Source organism: Lithobates pipiens, unplaced genomic scaffold (genome assembly GCF_037356315.1).
Source record: "Lithobates pipiens isolate NorthernLeopardFrog02 unplaced genomic scaffold, aLitPip1_a1.2 Scaffold_18, whole genome shotgun sequence".
NCBI lineage: Eukaryota > Metazoa > Chordata > Amphibia > Anura > Ranidae > Lithobates > Lithobates pipiens.
The window spans coordinates 623,387,745-623,393,365 of record NW_027507758.1 but is presented as its reverse complement, the minus strand read 5'-3'; the positions used below and the strand labels follow the sequence as shown (position 1 = coordinate 623,393,365).

The window sequence follows — 5,621 nt, the reverse complement described above, 5'->3', positions numbered from 1 at the left end:
AACACCCTCCTCCCATGGCATCCCTCTGTCCCTCCTCCCATGGTGTCCCGCTGTCCCTCTTCCCATGGCGTCCATTTGTCCCGCCTCCCATGGTGTCCCCTCTGTCCTCCTTCCACGGCGTCCCCTCTGTCCCTCTTCCCACGGCGTCACCTCTGTCCCTCTTCCCACGGCGTCACCTCTGTCCCTCTTCCCACGGCGTCACCTCTGTCCCTCCTCCCACGGCATCCCCTCAATCCTCTTCCCACGGCATCCCCTCAATCCTCTTCCCACGGCATCCCCTCAATCCTCTTCCCACGGCATCCCCTCAATCCTCTTCCCAGGTAAGAGCCCCCGTGTGATGTAGGTGAGAGCCCCCCTGTGATGTAGGTGATGAAGGGCCCTCTTATTCTTATTTTACTGTCCAAATTTATATTGTATAGTGCTGCCTAAAATGTTGCCTTTATATAAATAGCGAATAAGAATACTACGAATCATTTTTATTATCATTCGTATAACATGGGCAACCTGCTGTCACACACACTGGCAATAAAATACACAAAAAAATCTGATGCCGGTGCAATTCCTCCATCCATGGTGCAGCTTTGATCTGGTGGTGGTGGCTTGGATGGCTGAGGTGATGTTTTCATCCTAAATCTTTCACTCAGAAATGTAAAGTTGATGAAGAGCCGCTGGTCCTCTGGTGATATGGAAATTCTTCGGTCTTCCGAGTCCATAATAAAGGGCATGTTAAATTTCTGATGTAGTGGGGCCTTTGGGCAATGCAAAGAAAAAAATAGGAAACATTAATCTCACTAGACAGAAATTGATCATAAAAGTTAAGCGCACGTCATTTACTCACTTACATTCTTGTGCGATTCCTGTGCCAGTGCATTTTTATCCCATTCACTTGAATAGGCTGAAATCACACTGGACTGCAACAAAAGTAGTACATACTCTATTTTAAAAAAAACGCAATACCCTCTGTACCATGAAATCCCGTGCATGCACTGTGTTTGTGACCTACGTTTGGGGTGTCATTAGCATTGTATTGACACCTCCGCAGTTCTTAAGTCCAAAGCGTTTATAGAACACGGTGCGGGAAACGCACCGTTTTCTGGTGTGAACGAGCCCTAAAACCTCTACCCCCCCCAATGTGCCCAAACTTCTTTCTTAATAATATACTTACAGGTAGAGATAGCAAATGACTTATTGGGGGTGACTGTCCCAACTCCACCTCAGTCCAGTTTATCGCCTCGAAAAATGGATGCTCTTTGAGGTCTCTCAGATCCATTCGCCTGCGCTCCTGGTTTTTCCGAAGAAGCTATAAAGGGAGAAACAGAATGTTAAATACGAACAAGCAATAAGAAGACAATATAATCCCTTTTTAAAATGTGTCTCTAATAGTAATCTATTGATCCCCCCCATCAGACTACTGTTATGTTATAATAATATTGTACAGTATGTAAAAAGCGTTCTATTAAGCCTTGTTTAGCCATGTTTTTACCATACCCCAACCACTGCCCCTGTTAAATGTATCCCCACTGTGGCACTCGGCAGGCAGAATAGTTCTTCCATCAGGAATAGGGTGTCATATATGCTTAAGTTAGCCAGCCCTGCAAAAAATTGCCATTTTTTTTCTTCTATGTGCTATATTCCCAGTATAAAGATCTTTTTCTACTTACCCTTCGAATGAGGTCCTTGAGGTCAGAAATTATCTCTGGGGGGGTACATGGGGACTTCTTGAGTAATTGCTGTCGCCACCTCTGAGTCACTCATGTAATAGTCACAGAATGGGTGCTCACCAGTGGCCATTTCGTATAGTACGATAGACAGGGAGAAATAGTCAACCATGGCATCATACGGTTGACGGTTATGGACCTGTAGAAAGAAAAGAGAAGAATTATGAGAACATTGTCATGCCAGGCATGGGACAGAGATAGATCTATGTCAGCATAAGTGATCTATTAATCCTCTCAAGTGTCCTGATCTCTCCGGGTTATTTTTGTTTTTTCATTATGGTTTTGAATACTTGCGGCTTCACTTCCCGATTCGCTACTGCGCATGCACGAGTCGCGCTGCGTGTCCTAACTGTTCCCTGCTGTGTTATGGGACCTGTGTGTTTCCCAGAAAACAGCAGGGGGGCGGGGACTTGATTCCCGTGGTAGTCTATGCCGGAAGTGGGTGCAGATACCTGTATAATACCCTCCCCCCTGGAAGGTGCCAAATGTGACACTGGAGGGTTCCAAAAAGCGGAGGTTCCATTTTTGTGTGAACCTCCGCTTTAAAGTGTATGTAAATCCTAAACTAGAAAAGGGCCTGATAGATTTTTTTTTTTATCTATCAGCCTCAGAAGAACTCGGAAAATTTCTTTAGGATTCAACCCTGCCCACTTTTTGTTAGTTATTTAGTCCCAGCCTGGAAACCCAATGACATGGGACACCCAGGACATGAGAGGAGGCAATTTTCACTAAGTGAAAGTGAAATGCCCATTTAACTCTACTATACCAGCAAATGAAAAACAAAATCAATAGTAACATATATACGAAATCAATACATATACAGTGCTAAACAGTTTCACTGAAAATATCAGATAAATATTAAATATCAGATAAATAAACAAATTCATTGAAATATCAAATAAATAAATATAAGCATTAATAAACTCATATAATTAATAAACTCATATAGTGCTTAAAGAGAGAAACGTGCAACCATCAATGAATAAAATAAACAAACGTGCCCAATAAAGTGCTCGCAAACAAAAGAAAGAGAAATGAATAAGTGCAACAGTCCGTTGGATTGAAGATATTCCTCCAGCCAGATTCTGTATAAAGTATAGGCTTCCTTCACCACCGTGCTGGTTAACAATCTGAATGCGTGCTTACCAAACCAAAAAGGAATCTGAGCATATACATACTTGCCAACATTGTAAAAAAAAAAAAAATTCAGGACACTTTTTTGGCAGTAGGCGGAGTCGTGGTATAATTAGGGAGCGGGGCATGCATTTATAGGTGTGGCATAGGAAAAGGTAAAAAAGTGGGTGTGGTTTACGTAAATAGTGGGCGTGGCTTATATGGGGTGTGGCTCAAAGGGGTGTGGTTATAGTCTGAGTTGAATGCGGGACGGAGAGGGAAAGGGGGGGGAGAGGGAAAGGGGGGGCAGCAGCCCCCCGATCCTACGCCACAATAGCAATATGTGTTTTCCAGAGTTTGACAATCAGCAGATAAAGACACTCCAAATACCTGGTGTTGGCGCTTCAATCATCCCGGCGCCATGATTGTTATGGTGTCAGGATGATTGAAGCGCATTATTTCTATTATTACATTGTAATATAAAATGAAATCATTCAACTCACCATAATGCAGAATCAGTGAGAGCCATGAGCGCGTCACTAGCCACGTTGCCTGCCACCAGATGCCATCAGGTGTCCCAAGCGGAGTCTGTCCTTACATCAGGTGCCCCATCAGAGGTACCTTCCTCACATCTGTGTCCATCAGCGGAGCCCCCTCCTTACATCTGGTGCCCCTCTGGCATCCACAGACCGGCCCCCCCCACATCCTGCACAGATCTGCCCCCACATACTCCACAGACCTGCCCCCACATACTCCACAGACTGGCCCCCCACATCCACAGACTGGCCCCCCACATCCACATACCATGACTGGCCCCCGACATCCACATACCATGACTGGCCCCCGACATCCGACTGGCCCCCGACCTCCGTCTGGCCCCCGCCCCGACATCCACATTGACAGACTTGCCCCCCAACATCCACAGACTGGCCCCCACATTCACAGACTGGTCCCCGACATCCACAGACTGGCCCCCACATTCACAGACTGGCCCCCGACATACCACTGGCCCCGACCATACCACTGGCCCCCGACATCCACATACCATGACTGGCCCCCGACATCCGACTGGCACCCGCCCCGACATCCACATTGACAGACTGGCCCCCGACATGCCGCTGTTGCTGCGCGGAGAAATTTAACTGTGGCGCCGCCCAGCACACTTTACACTGACACAAACACACACTGGCAGCGGGGGTGGGCGGCGCCACAGGTGTAGACCAACTTCTGGTCTTCTTAAAAATGGCGGCCGGCCGCCGACCTCTAGTAGCCGGCGGCAAAAAAACGGGAAATTCAATTTCCCGGGACAAAACGAATTTCCCGGGACAAAATGAATTCGGGACAAATGTCCTAATACTGGGAATGTCCCGGGAAATTCGGGACAGTTGGCAACTATGCATATATCATTATAATTCCCAAGGGACAGCCAGCTTATAGCAGTCCTGTGTGGGTAGGAGGAGCACAGCAAGGAGAGGGGGGGGGGCTTGTTCTCTTGGTTGCCAAGTATACTGTAGTGTCCAGTAGAGTGACAGTGGGCTCCTGGACCTCTGAATTCCAGCACCGGGCACTGTCAGAGCCTGTGTCATGGGAAGTTATTGGATTGCCTCCCCCAGATGCAGAGCACTGACCCCTGGGTGCCCACTAGGCAATGATGTGCAAACAGACCTCCTCTAAGAATGAGTGCCCACCGAGGGGTGAAGGATTGTCCTTCTTCATTCCACTTGGTATCTCTGGACATTTAATTTGACCAGTGAGGTGGTAAGAGGGTGATGGTCGCCTTACTTTGTTGGCAGGGGTTCTGTAAGGAGGACTACAAATTAAATGGGGGTGTGGAGACCACCATAACCAAGAGTCCCCCCTTCATACCTTAGAGTCCTCCTGAGCCCTACATCCTCCTCTTCCCTCAGAGACCCGCTGCTGTCCATCCTTATCAAGGGCCCAGAGTCCTTCAGCTACATTACCCCCTCGGGTGCCACAAGGTCCTTCAGCCTCAGTACCTTCTCAGAGACCCCTCAGCTCCTCTACTTCCCTCAGAACCTTCAGCATTTTCCTCCCTCTGACACAAATGATGGAACATATTCTTCATGGCAGGCTGGGGAATGTTTTCTTCCTCCTGACCAGCAATGTAAGGGGCTCTATGCTTCATACTCCTGACCCCTGCACTCCATCATTGTGTTGGCTGCATATTGTAATGATTGCCCATTTACTGTCCGTGTAGTGTAATAATTGCCCTTTGTAGGACATGTATGGTCAGGATGGTCATCGTCTATTTATTGTCAGTGCTGTTTGTTTAGAGAACCATACTACTAGAATTAATCTCCAAAATGAGGAGAATGTTCCGGCCCCATAAGTGGGGAAATGTTCTGCCCCTGAAGGGGTTAATCTAGGTTTCCACACTATATATGTGTGTATCATCATCTGCTGGAGATAAAAGACATCACAGTGACTATGGAGGAAGAGGACGGACATGACGGGGGGGGGGGTTACTGGGTGTAAATAGAAAATAAGATCTTATTACCTCCTCTGCTGCCACTTCCAGCAATGTCTCCTCTCTACTTCCTCCCGACTCACCTCTCACCAATAACTTCCTATTTATAACTGACATCACTTCCTGTCTGTACCTGACATCACTTCCTGTCTTCTTCCATAGAGACATCCTGTCTGGGTAGAAGTGAGATCAACACCTTTTTGAGTTCAGAGGATCTGCAGCCCTGTAGTGTGAACACGGCCTTGTGCTATGTGTGCATGTACTGTATATCCTTATAGATGGAGTCATCTCCACTTCCAGCA

General features: G+C 47.2%; 1 long non-coding RNA gene across 1 annotated transcript; it reads right to left on the bottom strand.

Annotated features, from left to right (window-relative positions):
• Nucleotides 1–455: 455 nt before the first annotated feature.
• LOC143989527 (uncharacterized) lies at nucleotides 456–5,416 on the bottom strand. The gene is made up of 4 exons (XR_013277043.1): nucleotides 5,350–5,416; nucleotides 1,662–1,857; nucleotides 1,166–1,300; nucleotides 456–749 (listed from the first exon to the last, which is right to left on the bottom strand). It is a non-coding gene; the product is annotated as an uncharacterized LOC143989527 (long non-coding RNA).
• Between the last annotated feature and the right edge of the window lie 205 nt (nucleotides 5,417–5,621).